Raw genomic sequence first — 22069 nt, 5'->3', positions numbered from 1 at the left:
ACTGTTGCATAATATAAACAGAGGTAAAAAAGGTGACATTTTCTCTGTAGTACTTCAGCTTTATATCAATTTAGCCTTTGCTGGATAAAATAATTGACAACTGTAAAGCAAGACAGTGTATTGGATATCCAATGTAGTATATCCACGGAGTACACAGCTATTTTTAGATATGTGCGATAGAATGATTGCTCTATATTTATTCACAGACTGACATTCAAAGTACCACTTCCCCACTACCTGTAAGTATAATTCTAGACTGCGGAGAGATGAAAGTCATCTTCTTTTTATTGATTTAACCCTACAGGGCACATCATCACTGCTGAGGTGAGCAAAATACTACCTACTGAGGGAATAGTGTACCATATATAACATAAAATAAGTGTGACTGTGTTAAGATGTTCTTCTGTAAGTAGCAATTTGTTATTATTAAAAACAAAAGAAAATTAGCTTTGTTACCAATATGTACTGCATTTTGTTTCCCCATTTATTATTACTTATCTCTCCTGAAAATGCTGGTTTCCCAGAAGTCTGAATCTGTGTTTTTAGTATTTGTACTAATTTTAAAAAAATGCAAAAAATACAAATTTTGTGTCATTACCCTCACTCAAACTAAAACAATCAGAAACAATGGTGTAGCTAACATTTTCAGAAGAGGGTTTTCAATGGCAGTGTACACATGTTACAAAAAGTGTAGTTCTTACAAAACCTAATATTGAAAAATTGTTGAAAATATTGATGTAAAACTGTTTTGCAGTCGTTCCTAAAACAGAACCCAAATATAACAATTGACATTTTATTGCAGACAGAAAATGTTTGGTCCTACTTGCGTGTTATGTTGTCTTCAAATTCATGTAAACACTTTATTTTCGTTTTGTAGTATAGTTTAAACCCTTGTCAGATTGTTAATCCTGTTGGTATCCCTGCTGGGATGATCTACCACTCTTTGTCCTGGTGACCTTTTTCTCCAGTAGAAAGGGTGATAGGGCATGCAAAATTGTCACAGGAACAAGAGGTAAGGGGAAATCTTCCAATGAGGAAGCATGTTCAGGTGAGAGGGAGTTTCTCCCTACTTTAGTGAAAGGGAGCTTCCTCCTACTGATGAGAGATTTCATCTCACTTCCTGTCCTCTGAGACAGGAATTGAAGTCTCCAGGACATCACATAAATTAAAATGAATTCCCCACGTTATCCAAAACAAAAAAAAGTTTTGGATTTATATGCAGTATCCTTTTATTGTGCCTTTATTCCTTCTGTAATTGGTCCTCACTACTACTTCATTGTCTATGCTTTGGAAGCATTTATAGTTGTTATGACTCTAGCACTATTGGCAAGTTGTATGTTAAGATTATGACAAAGCTTTTCATTGTAAGTCAACACAGCTGATAAAGTGGCATGCTCTGGCTCTTGTCCTGCTGACAAATATGCAGGTCTTTTGCTTATGTTACTAAAAGGGAAATGCAAGAAAAATCTGAACATTACATATTACTTTTCTCTGATGATAATCTTGATGAGGGACAGAAGAGCTTCCAAGTAGGGTTCTGTATTTTAGATATTAGACTGAAAAGCCTCCAGGCAAAGATTTACACATTCGGATAATGTTGCTAATCTGTCACAGCTTTAGTCAATGAAGACTTTAGATACATATTTTAGTAATTAAGTGTCCCCTTTCTTAAAAAAAAAAAAAAGGATTTATTGTTTGTATATCCGGTGGTTAGGACTAGGATTCATTTAAAATCAAATGTATCACCTTGACAATTGTTACCAGAATGCAGTCTTTTTTCATTGTTAGTAATCTGAAATGTATGCAATGACATTTTTTTCACAGTCAGTTATAAAGTTTACATTGCAAGAATGGTAGATACCTGTATCCTTCCTTACTTCTGCTATGCAGTTATTAAGACTGGAAATCCCAGTTTACATGCTAATATATTTAAAAATAACTATAAAGTTGGACATGTACTGTACCTTATAATAAGATCAGTCTCTCTGTTGTAATAAGAAAAATTGCGCTACTGTTTTACATTTGATAAGTAGCACTTTCCGCCAGGAATTCCCCATTGATGTTTCAGAAACCATGAATCAGACTGAGACAGAAGTACAGTTAAATCTCACTTGTTTAATAATAATAATAATAATAAAAAAAAAGGTAAACAGAGTAAACGTAGTCAAAACATAGCCAGAGTTCAGGAACCAGAATGGATAGTCAGTCAAGCCAAAAATTCAGGGAGCCAGAGAACAGTGTAGTAGAACAGCAAGCAGAATCTGGAGACAGAAGGAATGTCAGCCAAGCAAGTCTTTAACAGGAACACAGGAAAGCGTCTCTAGAGATGTGACCAAGGCAAAGGCAGAGATTATCTGGACTGGACGGCTTAAGTAGGCAGAACTGACGAGCAGGATATTATCAACAGGTGAGTAAATGTGGAGAGATAGGAGCTGGCAATTAGCCAACGTAAACCTAAATACATCACTGGGCATATCCTGTTCCATGTAACACAGTGGTATTGACTTACTAAAGGCAAACAGGCCCGGAGCTTAGTGAATTTGGTAAAATTTCAACTTGCATAAAATACCCAATCACGTGCAAGAAAAAAAAAACTATCTTTGCTTGCAGATGACTGGAAGTCAAAAAAGAGCTTCACCTCAATCACTAAGCTCTGGAGAAAATTCCCATACAAAATGAATAGCTTTTGGCCTTCATTAAATCAACCCCATTACCTCTCATTTGAACTCCATTTGAGCGTAAAGATGAAGTGATCCAATTATATAAATGAAATATATGTGAATTTCATCTTTAAAATGTATACTGTGGTAATAAATCCAAGGAAGAAGGATCTGTTTTTTAAAGTTGTGATTAGCTGTGGATAAAGTTTAACCACTTGCCGACCGTATAACTTAAATATACAAAGGCAAGGTGGCACTGCTGTGCCAGATCACGTACCTGGTACGTGATCCGACACTTCTGGGTTAGAGGCACCCACACGTGCCACCGGCGGTCCGCTCCCACTGTAATTATACACAGCAGAAGCTGATCTGTGGGTACCATGGACTCAATGTTCGCCAGCACCCACCAATCATCCAGCACAGAGGCAGAACAGCGGTCTGCCTAGGTAAACAAGGCAGACTGCCTTTCTGTCAGTAGGGAAGGTATGGATCCTCTGTTCCTGTAAAGCAGGGACATGGATCCATGCCTTCCCCTAGTAAAAGCATCTCCCACACTGTAAAAAAAAAACACTGGCTAGGCAAACAGTTAGCCCTTTGATGGCCCATGATGTTAACCCCTTTCCAGCCAGTTTCATTAGTACAGTGACAGCGCAATGATCTGTATTAGTGTCACTGGTCCCCAAAAAGTGTCAATTAGCGTCAGAATGTCAGAACGTCTGTTGCAATATCGCAGTCCCGTTATAAGTCGCTGATCACTGCCATTACTAGTAAATAAATATATCACATAGTTTGTAGATGCTATAACTTTTGCGCAAACCAATCAATATATAATTATTGGGATTTTTTTTTACCAAAAATATGTGGCAGAATACATATTGGTCTAAATTGATGAAGAAATTCAATTTTTTTTCCAAGCTTTTTTTTTTTTTTTTTTTTTTATTGCATTTGTTTTATAGCAGAAAGTAAAAAAAAAAGTTTTTTTTAAATTAACAGCCTTTATTTGTTTATAGCGAATAAAATAAAAAACGCAGAGGTGATTAAATAGCACCAAAAGAAAGCTCTATTTGTGGGGAAAAAAGGACAAATTGAATAACTGTAAAGTGGTTAAAGTGTGTCTATCCCAAAACTTTTTTTTTTAGTCTTAGATAGAGTGGGGCCATATTAGAATAACTGCCAGGTTATACTGCTGATAGAGGTTCCATTGGAAAGATTCCTCCATATCCTGTCTGGTAAAAAAGGTTGTACTCAGTATAGGAAGTCAGGGGAAATCTCTTTAACAACAACATAAGCAACATAAGCATTTTTACTTCTATCCCTGTCAGCTTTTTATTGTTTCCCTGTTCCTCATTTTCTGTCTGGTAAAAGTTTGCTAGCAGAACAGCAATTGACAGGAAATAGCTCCAACAGGAGTGTTGCATAGCACTAAAGCCTGACAGGGGTTCTAATCCCTCCCCACTCTGTCCAAAATGAAAAAAAAAACACTTTTATACCATAAAATTACAGATTGACTTGTATAAAAATGAGATAATCAAACAATATTCAAAATATAGTTATTTAAATATGTCTGGTTCTATTTTTCTAAACAGATAAGTGCACGCATTTTAGTTACAGTGGAGCTTCAGCCTTTCAGCCACAGATTTTTTTCCACCTCCTAAAGCGGCCCCTCACCTGGTTCTTTCAATAAAAAATAAATTAAAAAAACGTGTATATAGTATAAATTTTTCTAGCTGGTATGATGGCATAGCCAGGACTAGCACCCTCCTGCAGCAGCAGAGGGTGTGCATTCCTTCAGGACTGAACAGACCTCATGTATGAGTGCCACTCAGTCCTGGGGTATTGTGAATCCAACCTGCAGGAAGAGATATACTGTATGTATGTATGTATATATATATATATATATATCTATCTAGACATATATCTAGACATATCTATATCTAGACATATATCTATATAACAATTTAGGCTCCTCGTAAGACACAAAAGGAAATCTGGGCGAGTGCTGGAGTGTAGAGGGGGTGAGTATAAATTGCCAATGTATTTTTCTTTTTTAAATGGGGGAAGGGAGAGTTCTAATCATTAAAGTATCAAATTCTGGAGTGCTGCTTCAACTTTTCCTCATTTCAGCCAAGCAGCTTTCATATTCTTCTTATGATATCATAACTATTTATTGATGTGTAAAGAGTGATTTTTTTGTAAGGCACTGTGGCTTTACAGTTCTGTTACAGCGAGGTAACGTGCATTATTCAGTAGAATTATATTGCTTCTTCCCATATTTTATTCAAAAAAATTATCTGACTAGTGATATTGCAAATATAAGTTCTATCTTATATTTTTTTTTACACACCTTGAATATAAAAAAAGGTAGAAAATGTGCATCAGGAATAAAAACAACTTTAAGGTAGAAAAAGCTTTATATTATGTTTCTCTTCCTTTCTGGGATTGTGCAGTAAGTAGACTGTATGATGAAACAAGCAAAAATGCAATACTTAATAACTTTAGACATACAATTTACATAATTTAAATATGTTTTCTTTCTCGTACATCACGGGACACAGCAATTACTGATGGGTTATATAGGGTATCACTAGGTGATTGGACACTGGCACACCCTAGACAGGAAGTTCAACCCCCTATATAACACCTCCCCTTACTGGGAGCACCTCAGTTTTTTTTCCGCCAGTGTCTTAGGTGTTGGTCACGAGTAAACATGGGCTGTGCTGAGCTCCACTGGAATATCGTACACTGGGGCAAGCCATGAAACAGGATCCATTCAAAGTGTCTTTTCCAGGCTGAATTGGATGGTACCCGGGCCTTGTGTCCGAAGAAATTAGGTTTTACCTGTAACGCTTCTCTTTCTCAGGAGCTGGGCCCTGGGACCTGGGATCCAGTATTTGTTTTTTCAGCCATAGCCCTGGCAGGGTGCTTTACATGCCCAGAACTGCGGATACCCCTATACAAAAAGGGGCCCCAGTCTCGAAGGTATTTTTCTCTAAACGGAGCCTACCGTGAGAGGTGAAGATTGGGTCTGTTACACAGAACCCTGCAGCTGTATAAGGTAAGGGAGACTCCTTAAGAATTTTTCTAGTTCTAATAGATTTCTCCTTTAAAGCGGAGGTCCACCCTAAAGTGGACCTTCCGCTCATCGGAACCCTCCGGCGCCACAATTGGCACCTTTCAGGGGGGAGGGGGGTGCAGGTACCTGTACAGTACAGGTATCTGCACCCACTTCCGGGATAGCTCTCTGCGGAAAGGGGCGTAGGTTACGCCCCTTTCCGAAAGTCCCCCGCTGCCTGCTGGGAAACACACAGATCCCAGAGGCAGCGGGTCCATCCTTATTGCGCAGCGCGACTCGCGCATGCGCAGTAGGGAACCGGGAAATGAAGCCGAAAGGCTCCACTTCCTGATTCCCATAACCAAGATGGCGGCGGCAGCACCCGAGAGACGATCGAGAGATCGGCTTCGGGTGCCGACATCGCGGGCGCGCTGGACAGGTAAGTGTCACTATTTTAAAAGTCAGCAGCTGCAGTATTTGTAGCTGCTGGCTTTAAAAAAAAAAAAAAAAAACGCGGACTCCCGGCGGACTCCCGCTTTAAGTAAATGTATGCTATGCCTAAAGTCGCCACCAGGGGCTGTCAAGAGCACATACCTTTCATGCCTGATCTGTCTGTCTGAGTGTCCATGCTGTACGCTCCTCCAAGCCATGCTCCAGGTAGGATGTGGGAAAGGGAGGTTTTCTCCTGCAGGGATTCTCCCCCCATGGCTTAGGTTAGGCCCAAAAAAGTGGTAGTATACCACGCCGCATGCCACCGCTGCCATTACAGCGGCTTCCCATCCACCGGCCCTGCTCTCTCCTCTGCCCCAGCCTCCCCTCCATGCAGGTTCCGAGGATCGGAGCCTTGGCACGCGTGGGAAAGCGGTCTTTTTTGAAAAGGCGAGGGGGGGCAGAAGGGGCGAGCGGAGGAGAGGGGGCAGAATGTTAATGCAACATCGGCGTGGTTAGGCGCTCCCACAACGCTGGCTACTACAGGCTATAAAGTGCACTCTTTTGCAGGTGCACACAGCCTATGGAGAGACACAGAGCTGACAGGCGCATGTGAGTCTGGGACACAGGCATTCCCTGGCAGCATTTACTTAAGCACCAGACTGCTTCTTGGTAGCAGCGGCAATTGCTGAACTCCATTGCCCAGCAGTCAGTGCTTTTTTTGTGGTACCTCTACTTTTGTTGCTTGGCACTGCCAGCAGAAGAGGTACAAATACCCCAAAAAATGGGGGCTCAAAGGGATCTCCCTCAGGCTCTGAGGACCCACCTCTGCAGCACCTTCTCCCCCCTGAAGGACCTGCGGAAGCTGGCCAGGGTGAGCCATCAGGATCAGGGGCTGCATCTGCTTCTGCCAATCAGCTCCTGTATGCATTACGCAGGAGGTTTTTTCCTTAACCATAAATGTGCTAGAGGAAAGATTAGTGGATGCACTAGGTCCCCCTCTACCACCCAGGACCCTCAAACTCTGGGAAAAAGGAAAGGTATCCTCCTCAGAGGATCGGGATGAGACTGATGATTCCTCTTTTGAGGAATCAAGTGGAGAAGGGCCCTCTTCAGCTTCTCAGGATGAGAAGGTGTTGGTGCAAATTCTTGCTGGATTGGTCCGCTCCACATTTAAGTTGGCCGTATCTGAGTCAGTTAAAGAACCCTCCTCTTGTTTGGGTTCACTGAAGCCTCCTCAAACTGCACATGCCTTTCCTGTTCATAATTTACTGGAAAAGCTTATTATTCTGCGTGGGATCACCCAGATAAACATCTTTTCCCTCCTAAAAAAAGTTTTCAACACTTTATCCTATGGAGGAAAAATTTACTAAGATGTGGGGTATACCAGCTATTGATGCCGCCATATCAATAAAAGTCTGACTTGTCCTGTTGACAACGCTCAGATGCTTAGGGATCCAACTGATAAAAAAAATTGGAATTCTTGTTAAAACGGATTTTTCTCCTTGGCAGGTTCAACCTGCAAGGGCAACAATCGGAGTTTGTCAGTACTTTAGAGGCCGTGTTAAACAGGTCCTCAAGGTTTTACCTGAACAGCAAGCCCGGGGGTTGGCCAACCTACCAGCGGCTTTGTGTTTTGCTGTTGATGCTATCAGAGATTCTATCCTCCAGACCTCTCCCCTTACGCTTGGGTTGGTGCATATGCATAGAATCTTATGGTTGAAAGATTGGTCAGTTGAATCACCGTGTAAGAAGCTTCTGGCTGGATTCCCCTTTTCCTGGTGCAAGATTGTTTGGAGAGGATTTGGACAATTATTATCCAAAAGATCTCAGTGGAAAAGGCACCCTCTTGCCTGTTAAAAGAGGAGTTAACATCCCTCTTTCAAACGTGCTCTTTCCCCAGTGCCAGGAGCATCAGCCTCCAGGCCGTCGCGACGGCCTCCTCTGTCAGGCTCAAGAACTAAATCTCAGAGTCAACCCCAGGAACAAAAGTTCTGGGGGAGGTAGTCTACAAAATGCTAAAGACTCTTTATGAAGGGGTGCCCCCGCTCGCTCGGGTGGGGGGAAGACTGCTACAGTTCTCAAGGCTCTGGCAGGAGGATTTTCAGGACAGATGGGGGCTCTCCACAATAACTCTAGGTTACAAACTAGAGTTCCAAGAATTCCCCTCTCCTTGTTTCCTCTGATCAAATGTTCCCAGACACCCAGAGAAAAAGAAGTCTCTCTTTCAAGCGTTGGAGCGACTATTGTTGCAAAAAGTTATCGTGGTAGTTCCCACGCAAGATCAGGGATTGGGGTTTTATTCAAACCTTTTCATGGTACCAAAGCCTAATAGATTAAGGGCCCAAGTTATAAGAGTAATAGCATACCTAGATGACCTGTTCTTGATAGACCGGTCGGTAGCCCGCTTGGACCAAAACTTGGTCACCACAGTCAACTAACTGGAGTACTTAGGTTGGGTCCCCATCTTGGAGACTTCTTTAAAGCCAGTAAGAAGACTAGAGTATTTGGGTCTGGTCATAGATACAGCCCAGAAGAGGGTATTTTTACCCCAGGCAAAGATCAGTGCCATAAAGGAACTGATTCAGATAGTTAGGGCAAAGAAGGGTCCTTCTATTTGCCTTTGTATGAGGCTGCTGGGGAAGATGGTGGCTTCATTCGAAGCAGTTCCCTATGCTCAGTTTCATTAGAGACTGCTGCAAAACAATATCCTGTCTGCCTGGAACAAGAAGGTTCAGGCATTAGATTTTCTGATGCGTCTGTCTCCTGCAGTGCATCGGAGCCTCAGTTGGTGGCTGATATCCGAAAATCTGCAAAAAGGAAAATCCCTTTTACCAGTTACCTGGAGAGTGGTAAGAACAGATACCAGTCTTTCAGGTTGGGGAGCAGTTCTCCAACAGTCGACTGTCCAAGGGAGATGGTCCAAGTCCGAGAGGTCCTTACCCATCATCATTCTGGAGATCAGTGCGGCGTATCTTGCCCTAAAGGCCTGGACACTCTGGTTCCAGGGTTGCCCTGTCAGGATCCAGTCCAACAATGCCACAGCAGTGGTTTATATTAATCACCAAGGAGGCACCAGGGGTCGTGCAGCTCAGGGAGAAGTGAACCAGATCTTAATCTGGGCAGGGAAGCATGTGCCGTGCACATCGGCAATCTTCATTCCGGGGGTAAAGAACTGGCAAGTGGACTATTAAAGTCATCGGCAGTTAGTCCCAGGGGAATGGTCTCTTCACACGACATCTTCTTGGCCATATGCCAAAGATGGGGGATTCCGGATGTAGATCTCTTTGCGTCTAGGTTCAACAACAAGATCAACAACTTTGTGTCAAGAACAAGGGATCCTCTTGCATCCGGGACAGATGCCTTGGTGACTCCATGGCACCAGCTCTCACTGATTTATGCATTCCCTCCTATTCTGCTACTGCCACGACTTCTTTGCAGGATCGGGCAGGAAAAGAAGACAGTACTTCTGGTGGTCCAGAAGAGCTTGGTATGCAGAAATAGTAAAGATGACAGTAGGTTCCCCGTGGACCCTACCGTCACGTCCAGACCTGTTATCCCAAGGTCCAGTGTTCCATCCTGCCTTACAAATGCTAAATTTGATGGTTTGGCTACTGAAACCCACATTTTAAAAAGTGGTGGGCTTCAGGCCCTGTGATTTCTATCTTGGTTAATGCAAGGAAGCCAGCTTTCAGAATGATTTATCATAGAGTCTGCCTTGTGTGTATTGTTTTGATGTCTTCTTGCTTCGCATTCTTTGGTCTGAAGCTTTTTACAGAGGTCTTAATCCTCCCGTTTAAGGCACCCCTAAACCCCTGGGACTTGAATTTGGTTCTGTCAGTTTTACGGAAACAGCCTTTGAACCGATGCGTCAAATTCCCTTGGTCCTGTTGACAAGGAAGTTCATTTTTTCTGGTAGCCATTCTTCTGCTAGAAGAGTATTAGAATTAGCAGCTCTTTCCTGTAAAGAGCCTTATTTAACCATGCACAAGGATAGAGAGGTATTGCACTCTCATCCTAGCTTCTACCGAAGGTGGTTTCAGGTTTTCTTCTAAACCAAGATATTGTTCTGCCTTCCTTTTTTCCAGATCCGTGTTCTACAGAAGAAAGGTCACTACATTCTTTGGATGTAGTGAGAGCAGTCAAAGCCTAACTGGAAGCAACTGCTCAGGGTCACAAAACAGATGTTTTGTTTGTATTTCCGGAAGGTCCTAATAGAGGACAGGCGGCATCGAAATCTACCATTGCTAAGTGGATTTGACAAGTAATTGTTCAAGCTTATGGTTTGAAGCAAAAAGTTCCGCCTTTTCAGATCGAGGCGCACTCCAGGAGGCCTATTAGTAGTTCGTGGGCAGTGCATCACCAGGTCTCTATGGCTCAAATCTGTAAGGCCGCAACCTGGTCTTCGGTCCATTCGGTTACATTCACCAGATTTTATCAGGTGGATGTGAGAGGGCATGAGGATATTGCCTTGGGCGCAGTGTGCTGCAGGCAGTGGTACAAGGTCCTCAGGTCTGATTACACCCTACTTGTTCCCCCTCCCTTCAGATAGCATTGCTCTGGGACATCCCATCAGTGATTACTGAGGCTCTGTGTCCCGTGATGTACGAGAAAGAAAATAGGATTTTTTTAACATCTTACCTGTAAAATCCTTTTCTTTTGAGGTAGATCATGGGACACAGCGGTCCCTCCCCTCTTCTAATACACTTATATTGCTTTGCTACAAAACTGAGGTGCTCCCAGTAAGGGGAGGGGTTATATAGGGGGTTGAACTTTCTGTTTAGGGTGTGCCAGTGTCCAATCACCTAGTGATACCCTATATAACACTATAGTAATTACTGAGACTCTGTGTCCCATGATGTACATCAAAACAAAAGGATTTTACAGGTAAGCTGTTATAAAAATCCTATTTTGTTTTTCTAGTATTTGTGCTACATAGGTTTTTAAAACCGTGTTGCAGTTATCTATGTTTTAGGCAAAATTAACTATTGAAAACAAAATTAGGTTTTCTTATAGATTTTTGTTTTTTGTTTTTATATTGTAGGTATTTACAAAACAATGATATGCATTTGCCCACAGATGTTTGATTCTTTACTTTGTTAATATTTTGCATGCAGGTCACTCATAATTTTACCCATTAATATGCTTGTAGCTAGCTTCTCCTTGATTAAGCCCTGGAGGCAGGGCAAAACATGTTGGGGTTGTGGCCTGGATGAACCAAGCTGAGGCAGCTTTTACCTGCTGACCACTTGGGCCAGGTGAGGTAGCCTAAGTAAGATCCATGTCTCTTTAAAACATGCTTCACACAGCCTTGAGTTTGAGGGCCCATCTATACTTTATTGATTTTGTGTGCATTGTGTTAAAGTGGTGCATTCCCTGCATTAAGGTTTGGTATGTGTATCACCCCTCACCCCCTTCACACTTACTTGAATCCTCAGACGTTCCAGTGCTGCACCCAAAAGCAGCAGTTCTCCCTTCTCCCCTCTATCACAGGCTTTGCGGTCAGTCAAACCCTTTGATGAGGGAGAGGTGGGTGGGACCAAGCCTTGCTGTCTGTGTCTATGCTTAAAGTCCACCTATTCATTTTAATGGGTTGCTAATGCACACAAAAAGACAAAAACACATAGCAGCATCTTTTCTCACACAGCACACCACAATGGTAATGTGTTCTGCAAACGTGGGATTCGACCCTTTTTTGAGTGCAGTTTGTACAGCAAGCTTTTGCAAAGCTTTTGGTAAGCCTTTCCAAACTGTTTCAAAGCTTTCATCAAACATTCATTTTATAACCTTTGAAGCAACCTTTTGCATACAAATCTGAGTGAACAGACTTCAGTAGTATTTCTTCTTTTTTTAATGGTTTTATTTGAGAGGCTTTGAAAAAGTTTCAAATAATGCTGAGTAGTGACAAGCTTAGGTTCATTCCAAACTCAAGTTGACTCAAACCCAGAAATTAACTGTCATTGCTAGTCCAATGAGCTGTGGGCAGGGCCGCTGATAGAAATCATGGGGCCCCGTACAGCCTACCTGAGGGGGCCCCCTTCAGCTCCACCCTGCCCCCCCCCCAGGCCCCGCCTTGAAACACAGTGTAGGTTTGTCTACAAGTGATATTTGTTTTTCTCCAGCCAGTTATAGGTTTGATTATCCAAAAGAAATACTGTTTTCAGATGAGAACAGACCTCTTTAATATCTATATGTAATACATAATAAGTATTGGCAGGGTATTGCAGAGTATTGGCAGGGTATTGCAGATTATTGCTGGGTATTTCAGAGTATTGGCAGGTTATGTATTGCAGAGTATTGGCAGGGTATGTATTGCAGAGTATTGGCAGGGTATGTGTTGCAGAGTATTGGCAGGGTATGTGTTGCAGAGTATTGGCAGGGTATGTGTTGCAGAGTATTGGCAGGGTATGTGTTGCAGAGTATTGGCAGGGTATGTATTGCAGAGTATTGGCAGGGTATGTGTTGCAGAGTATTGGCAGGGTATGTATTGCAGAGTATTGGCAGGGTATGTGCTGCAGAGTATTGTCAGGGTATGTATTGCAGAGTATTGGCAAGGTATGTATTGCAGGGTATGTGCTGCAGAGTATTGGCAGGGTATGTATTGCAGAGTATTGGCAGGGTATGTGTTGCAGAGTATTGGCAGGGTATGTATTGCAGAGTATTGGCAGGGTATGTGCTGCAGAGTATTGGCAGGGTATGTGTTGCAGAGTATTGGCAGGGTATGTATTGCAGAGTATTGGCAGGGTATGTGTTGCAGAGTATTGGCAGGGTATGTGTTGCAGAGTATTGGCAGGGTATGTATTGCAGAGTATTGGCAGGGTATGTGCTGCAGAGTATTGGCAGAGTATGTATTGCAGAGTATTGGCAGGGTATGTGCTCCAGAGTATTGGCAGGGTATGTGCTCCAGAGTATTGGCAGGGTATGTATTGCAGAGTATTGGCAGGGTATGTATTGCAGAGTATTGGCAGGGTAAGGATGCGGGGATGGGATGATTGGTGGCTGGAGAATAATTTTTATTTTTTTTTACATGAAAATTTACTTTGCTGTTCAGGTTGCCCGGGCCCCCTTGCTTTTCAGGCCCGGTACAGCAGGGCCAGTTGTACTGGCCTATCAGCGGCCCTGGCTGTGGGTGTGAGATTCCCTGCCCCACAGCTGAAGCACACAAAGGGACGGAGATGCTGGTGATATCACTGAACTAATATGTGTCCATGGCCATAGTAGGTAAATATTGCAATAAGCAACCCCATCCCTTGATATACAGGCAGCTGTGGTGTGGGGTGTCTCCTGACCACAGCGCATTAACAGCTAGCATCAAGGTTTGGACTGAAACCAAGCTTATCCCTAGTGCTTCTTAACCTCTTTGAAGCCTAGTAGCAGCTTATGTATAGGGACAGTATTGTATTGTGGGATGAAACTGGAACACCGGGTGGAAACTAACACAGACACAAGAATTAAACACAAACTTAATACAAATAGAGCTCTTCATTACCTGCTAGAAACAGTGCTATTATTTTAATAACTGATTACTTAGAAAAGGTTAATTTATGCAGAATTTTTCTCCAAAATTTGAGGCACAGTAAAAGACTAGATTAAACTACAATTGTAAGGCCACGTATTTAGCAAGAAATATTGCATAACAATTAAAAGAAAAATAACTTGCTGTTAAAAAAGAGAGGAGTGTTTTGGGATTGTAGGAAAGGTAAGGGAGCTGTACAAACTGGTCTCCTTATACCAAACCCAGACCCAAAAGGGTTGATGTTGGACTATACCGGTACTTATTTACATACATAAAGAAACCAAAAGAAATTGTGAAATAAAATTTCATATAAAGTTTAATGAATAACAAAAATACAAAAAATACAAAAAATAACAATTAAAAAACTAATACACCCCAGATTCGTATGTACAGTTACTCATGGTGGAGTTCCATTCTGGTGGTGTAAGTGGACAGTTCCTCGACTAGTTTCGCGGAGTTATCCGCTTAATCAGGAGGAGGTCTATAATTAAATAAATATTGAACAATACATAACAATCAATAATTCATATAATTATACAATTACAATATATATAAAAATGAAAAAACTATAAAGGTAATATTGAAGATAAAGGGAATATAGGAAGATTTTGTTCACTCAGAGATACTGAAAAAAAAAAAAAAAAAAAAAAAAAAAACACCACAATAAAAAGGAGTTGAGTCCTCTCTGTATTCCCCCCCCCCCCCCCCGGCGGGCATGGGGGATAAAATGCATATGATGATGGGGGAAAAAAAAAAAAGAACTAGGTACATATATGTGCATACCTATAGTGGAATGCACATATAATCTCACTAAGACATATATAGTTAAGTATTCCAAATAGTGCATTGATTATTACCTGCCAAAGGGATATGTATAAGGCAGACACAAATATCAAATAGCGTTGCATATTTAGAATCTTGAGCCTATGGAGGTATGTGATTGCTATAGATATAAGCCGTTACTGCAAAGAATAAAAGAAAAAGGAAAACCAAAATAATATGTTGTAATATGTTTTAAAGTCACAGGTTAGATCAAAAATTTATTAAAATATATCCACTACCTGGCTGATGAAAAAACGTCCCAATGACAGGAGCGATAATATGTAATCAGCGTCGGAACTCAGTCAATGATGGTGGATGGAATGGGTGTGTATAATACCCACACCCATCCACAGATGATTGTCAACAATTTGGAATTCCAAAGTTAAGTTGGCTTCAATAATTCCAAAAGGAAGTATAGTGTTACTGCAACTAAATATGCAAGGAAATCAAAAATCAATCTATGTAATAATAATAAAAAAAAAAAATGCCTCATGCAGCCATATCAAGTCGATGTAAATGTTAAGAAATGTCAAGGGTAACATTACCTGATAATATAAGCAGCAGGAGTAGAAAAAGAAAAAATCCATCACATATCATTGCAAGCCCAGAACAGCGGTCTGAACTGACTGCTGTTTATGGGATCCCCAACGGATGTGCCAGCGGGAAGCCCGACGTCAGATCGTCAGCACCTCCACACTGTATAGGTGCGGCGCAATAGAGCGTCGCACCGGAAGTGCGCTGGGAGGGACGAGAGACACCAAATTAATTGGTGTCGGGTCCTAAGAACCTGCAAGCCTAAAAAGAGAGAGGGGAGGAAAGGAATACCTCCCCACCCGGCCAGGAGGTGCATATGTCCGCCGGGGAAAAACAGGGAGAGGAACAAAGAACTCCAAGACAAACCAACAAACAAACAACAAAACAAACAAACCCAAAACAAAACAAAAGCAAAACAAACCCAAAACAAAAGCAAAACAAAAAAAAAAAAAAAAAAGCACTTATTCTTTTTTAAGTAAGTCTGAGCGAGAGGGATCTCCCAATAATACAAATATTATCAAGTCAATCAACCCTTTTTTTACAGGTAACCTCCACCCGTTAATTGAACAATTCCAGGCGCTTACACTCAATATGCGTGTTTGTACCTGGGGGCTGTGGAATTTTATAATCTATTTCTAATTAGCAGCTGTTTTTAAAAGGGGTATTAAACCCATACGAATACATACAAACAATCTACACAATGAATAAATATATCAATAGATAAATTAATCCACCAATAGAAAACAGCGCATAGCACTACATTAGCTGTAATAGTCGGGTGCAATCCTCTATATCAAATCCTACAAATAGTCCTCTGTAAGTCCTTAGTGTGCACTCATTTTATAAAAATGACACATATATCCGACTTGTGATTCCGCTTCAATATTCGTCAATTATGTAGCCCTTCCACCAGGAATACACCTTCACACGTGCACAAGTATACACGAAAGCCACACTGAGAGAAATGTGGAGATAAACAGATCCCCCTTTGGTGTTGCTCTTACCAGACCCCGCTGGTTTCACAGGCCTTTACAAATCACTTTTGCTGGCTCCAAGTGCTGGGTTCCATCAACATCGTTGGCCACAGGTGTGCGGAATCTTAATTCACAGGAAATGGAAATCAGGGCAAATTGGTAAGACTTTAGTGAGAATGGACAGGGGTAGAGAAATGTACAGGGGAAGAATAAGGGTTTAGGCAAGAAGGCCCTTCAAATGCTTTTGTAACTCATGGGCTTTGTGTTTCCCATAGAAGGAACTACTTGTGTCCTGTCTTGAAGTGTGATAGGAAAATATCTATGTAGATGGAGACATCACGCAGGCCTTTCTTCTGCTAGAAGAGATTGTATAGTGTAAGGGCCTGTGGCTAACGATGTTGATGGAACCCAGCACTTGGAGCCAGCAAAAGTGATTTGTAAAGGCCTGTGAAACCAGCGGGGTCTGGTAAGAGCAACACCAAAGGGGGATCTGTTTATCTCCACATTGGGGTGGGGGTGGGGATTGGGATCGAACGATCCTTCAGAGGGAGACCCTCTGTATCGAGCGCCTCAATGCTACCCACCCCCCGGGTTTGAATGAAACCATCTCGTACAAAATATTTTCTTTAGCCAATATGACCCTAACTATTTTTTTTGTTTTTGTTTTTGTTTTGCTTTTGTTTTGTTTTGGGTTTGTTTTGCCTTTGTTTTGTTTTGGGTTTGTTTGTTTTGTTGTTTGTTGGTTTGTCTTGGAGTTCTTTGTTCCTCTCCCTGTTTTTCCCCGGCGGACATATGCACCTCCTGGCCAGGTGGGGAGGTATTCCTTTCCTCCCCTCTCTCTTTTTAGGCTTGCAGGTTCTTAGGACCCGACACCAATTAATTTGGTGTCTCTCGTCCCTCCCAGCGCACTTCCGGTGCGACGCTCTATTGCGCCGCACCTATACAGTGTGGAGGTGCTGACGATCTGACGTCGGGCTTCCCGCCGGCGGGAACATCGGCGGCGTCTGACGTCACATCCGTTGGGGATCCCATAAAACAGCGGTCAGTTTAGACCGCTGTCCTGGGCTTGCAATGATATGTGATGGATTTTTTCTTTTTCTACTCTTGCTGCTTATTTTATCAGGTAATGTTTCCCTTGACATTTCTTAACATTTTCATCTACTTGATATGGCTGCATGAGGCATTTTTTTTATTTTTTATTATTACATAGATTGATTTTTGATTTCCTTGCATATTTAGTTGCAGTAACACTATACTTCCTATTGGAATTATTGAAGCCAACTTAACTTTGGATATCCAAATTGTTGACAATCATCTGTGGATGGGTGTGGGTATTATACACACCCATTCCATCCACCATCATTGACTGAGTTCCGACGCTGATTACATATTATCGCTCCTGTCATTGGGACATTTTTTCATCAGCCAGGTAGTGGATATATTTTAATAAATTTTTGATCTAACCTGTGACTTTATAACATATTACAACATATTATTTTGGTTTTCCTTTTTCTTTTATTCTTTGCAGTAACGGCTTATATCTATAGCAATCACATACCTCTATAGGCTCAAGATTCTAAATATGCAACGCTATTTGATATTTGTGTCTGCCTTATACATATCCCTTTGGCAGGTAATAATCAATGCACTATTTGGAATACTAAACTATATATGTCTTAGTGAGATTATATGTGCATTCCACTATAGGTATGTACATATATGTACCTAGTTAGTTCCTTTTTTTTTTTTTTTTCCCCATCATCATATGCATTTTATCCCCCATGCCCGCAGGGGGGGGGGGAAATACAGAGAGGACTCAACTCCTTTTTATTGTGGTGTTTTTTTTTTTTTTTTTTTTCAGTATCTCTGGGTGAACAAAATCTTCCTATATTCCCTTTATCTTAAATATTACCTTTATAGTTTTTTCATTTTTATATATATTGTAATTGTATAATTATATGAATTATTGATTGTTATGTATTGTTCAATATTTATTTAATTATAGACCTCCTCCTGATGAAGCGGATAACTCCGTGAAACTAGTCGAGGAACTGTCCACTTACACCACCAGAATGGAACTCCACCATGAGTAACTGTACATACGAATCTGGGGTGTATTAGTTTTTTAATTGTTATTTTTTGTATTTTTTGTATTTTTGTTATTCATTAAACTTTATATGAAATTTTATTTCACAATTTCTTTTGGTTTCTTTATGTATGTAAATAAGTACCGGTATAGTCCAACATCAACCCTTTTGGGTCTGGGTTTGGTATAAGGAGACCAGTTTGTACACCTCCCTTACCATTCCCACAATCCCAAAACACTCCTCTCTGAATTATTAATGGATGATGGTACATTTTTTGTTTAAATAAAACTTTTGCCTAACTGAGGCCATACTCCCAAATTCCTCTGATGATTGCTGTTAAAAAAGTTAGTTACTATTACTTACTGTATTCTGTCCCTGCCTGAGGCATCAGGGTGGGTGCAGGGTCCACTTTAACTCAGATATCTATAAATCATGTACAGAATATATATATATATATATATATATATATATATATATATATATATATATATATATATATATATATATATATATATATATATATATAGTAAATGTAAGACACACATATTAATATCAGTATAAAATACAGTAATTACTATCCTGGACAACACTAAAGTCCAAAAACAGTATAAAAATTATTTTTTGTATAAGCAAACATTTTAAAAATCAAACATCCACCCAAATACATTAATTCACTCAGCTGCTGTTATGATAAGTGCTAAATATAGCATATGCAGTTACTTTCAAAAAGCTTGCAATGACCTCTCTGGCCAGCTCCCATGTGATTATACCAATCTGAACAAAGCATTTCAGTTCAATGTAAATGCAAATCTGCAACAGCAAACCATAACATCTTGATCACTGAAAATCTGACAGGTTCTCAAACCATGCTCTGTATCAGAAAACGTTAATGTAAAAGCCCACAAAGCAGCAAGTTTACAAATACAAAATGTTGTAAAATTACTATAACTACAGTTTACTCTGTGCACCTCCACAAGTGTGCACTTTCTAAGCTATTCATCACAGTCAAAATTGATCAGACCTAATAGTACACTTCTCAGGAGCACCTACCAGTATAGGTGGGAAAGCATTGCAAGCCCATTGCACCAAACAGGACAATCTTTAGTAAGGTTTTCCGAGACCATCCAGTTTTTTGTCAGTACCATGTTGGACCTGTTATGAAAGGTGGCAAAAATACAGCATTCTCAGTTTGGTTCACAGAAGGTTTGGTGAATTCAGTGGGAAATCCATTAAATCTGAAACCCCTTTGAAGTCTATTGTAGCTGATTGTTATCTCTTTCTGACATTTCTTAAAGCCAACTTGCATGTTTTTCTTAAAAAAGGGCATGAGTAGCTGGTTGCTGGCAGGGGGAACTTGAAACAATGCAAATAAAAAAACAAAAACAAAAAAACATATTCTGCAGGCAGAGGGTCTTCCATTTAGGCCCAATGAGCAAATTTAAAAATATAAAAATCCCTTTATTAACATACTTTTGGGATGCCTTAATCCTGTACTTGCAATTGTGGAGCAGTAGAATATATTTGTTTAATATTGACTTTTTTCTTTTTCTACAAACAGCGGCCAGGGATCTGTCATAAAGAAATGTTATCACTACCATTGCTAAATTATATATATTGTAATATTTGAGGGTTATTTAGCCTCTGTGTAGAGCACACCAGTGAGCAGAATCCACACCAGTCATGCCATTTAAGGGCTTATTGGCCCACTTTTATTAAAAGTAAAAGAAAACAAGTCCAATAACAGCAGGGTTTCCCACACAGGGGTTTCAGCTTTCCACAGCAACAACGTAATAATAAACAGAAAAATACCAAGCCACCTGGCTCTCTTCAGCAGTACTGCCAGTTCGGCTTTACACGGCAGCCCTCTTGGCCATATAACAGAGATCTCGTACAACTACTGTACCTCTTTTTATGTTCCTTGTTGCTCAGCCCACAGCTTTGGGCCCTCTGATTACACCATGCAGACATGCATGCTTCTCCCTTGCTTGCCTGGACTCCTCGGGAGGGTGGAGCCCAGAACCATGGTCAGGTGTCTAGAAATAGACCAACACACACCTGACCAGTCAGTGTGCTGGCGAGTCCCAAAACCCGGTCCCAGGATTGGAGATTCTGTCCCACCCATAACACTATGGAATCTCCGGGCTTCCGGTCCCCAACTGGATATCTGTAAACAATGAGGAAACTGAAAAGCCAGTTTCCTCCCAAATAAACAACTCCCTGGAGCCCCTCAACCTGCCTGATTGAGAACCCTGCATCCTTCTGCTTGTAGGGTACCATACTACCACTATATATATATATATATATATATATATATATATATATATATATATATATATATATATATATATACACAGTGCCTTGCGAAAGTATTCGGCCCCCTTGAACTTTTCAACCTTTTGCCACATTTCAGGCTTCAAACATAAAGATATAACATTTTAATTTTTTGTGAAGAATCACCAACAAGTGGGACACAATTGTGAAGTGGAACGAAATCTATTGGATTTTTGAAACTCTTTTAACTAATAAAAAAAATGAAAAGTGGGGCGTGCAAAATTATTCGGCCCCCTTGCGTTAATACTTTGTAGAGCCACCTTTTGCTGCGATTACAGCTGCAAGTCGCTTGGGGTATGTCTCTATCAGTTTTGCACATCGAGAGACTGAAATTCTTGCCCATTCTTCCTTGCAAAACAGCTCAAGCTCAGTGAGGTTGGATGGAGAGTGTTTGTGAACAGCAGTTTTCAGCTCTTTCCACAGATTCTCGATTGGATTCAGGTCTGGACTTTGACTTGGCCATTCTAACACCTGGATACGTTTATTTGTGAACCATTCCTTTGTAGAATTTGCTGTATGTTTGGGATCATTGTCTTGTTGGAAGATAAATCTCCGTCCCAGTTTCAGGTCTTTTGCAGACTCCAACAGGTTTTCATCCAGAATGGTCCTGTATTTGGCTGCATCCATCTTCCCCTCAATTTTAACCATCTTTCCTGTCCCTGCTGAAGAAAAGCAGGCCCAAACCATGATGCTGCCACCACCATGTTTGACAGTGGGGATGGTGTGTTGAGGGTGATGAGCTGTGTTGCTTTTACGCCAAACATATCGTTTTGCATTGTGGGCAAAAAGTTCGATTTTGGTTTCATCTGACCAGAGCACTTTCTTCCACATGTTTGGTGTGTCTCCAAGGTGGCTTGTGGCAAACTTTAGACGAGACTTTTTATGGATATCTTTGAGAAATGGCTTTCTTCTTGCCACTCTTCCATAAAGGCCAGATTTGTGCAGTGTACGACTGATTGTTGTCCTATGGACAGACTCTCCCACCTCAGCTGTAGTTCTCTGCAGTTCATCCAGAGTGATCATGGGCCTCTTGGCTGCATGTCTGATCAGTCTTCTCCTTGTCTGAGCTGAAAGTTTAGAGGGACGGCCAGGTCTTGGTAGATTTGCAGTGGTCTGATACTCCTTCCATTTCAAAATGATCGCTTGCACAGTGCTCCTTGGGATGTTTAAAGCTTGGGAAATCTTTTTGTATCCAAATCCGGCTTTAAACTTCTCCACAACAGTATTACGGACCTGCCTGGTGTGTTCCTTGGTCTTCATGATGCTCTCTGCGCTTTCAACAGAACCCTGACACTATCACAGAGCAGGTGCATTTATACAGAGACTTGATTACACACAGGTGGATTCTATTAATCACCATCAGTCATTTAGGACAACATTGGATCATTCAGAGATCCTCGCTGAACTTCTGGAGTGAGTTTGCTGTACTGAAAGTAAAGGGGCCAAATAATTTTGCACGCACCAATTTTCAGTTTTTTATTTGCTAAAAAAGTTTAAAATATCCAATCGATTTCGTTCCACTTTACAATTGTGTCCCACTTGTTGGTGATTCTTCACAAAAAATTAAAATTTTATAACTTTATGTTTGAAGCCTGAAATGTGGCAAAAGGTTGAAAAGTTCAAGGGGGCCAAATACTTTCGCAAGGCACTGTATATATATGTCA

This window comes from Lithobates pipiens, unplaced genomic scaffold (assembly GCF_037356315.1).
Source record: "Lithobates pipiens isolate NorthernLeopardFrog02 unplaced genomic scaffold, aLitPip1_a1.2 Scaffold_13, whole genome shotgun sequence".
NCBI classification, from domain to species: domain Eukaryota; kingdom Metazoa; phylum Chordata; class Amphibia; order Anura; family Ranidae; genus Lithobates; species Lithobates pipiens.
This window is presented reverse-complemented; position numbering follows the sequence as displayed.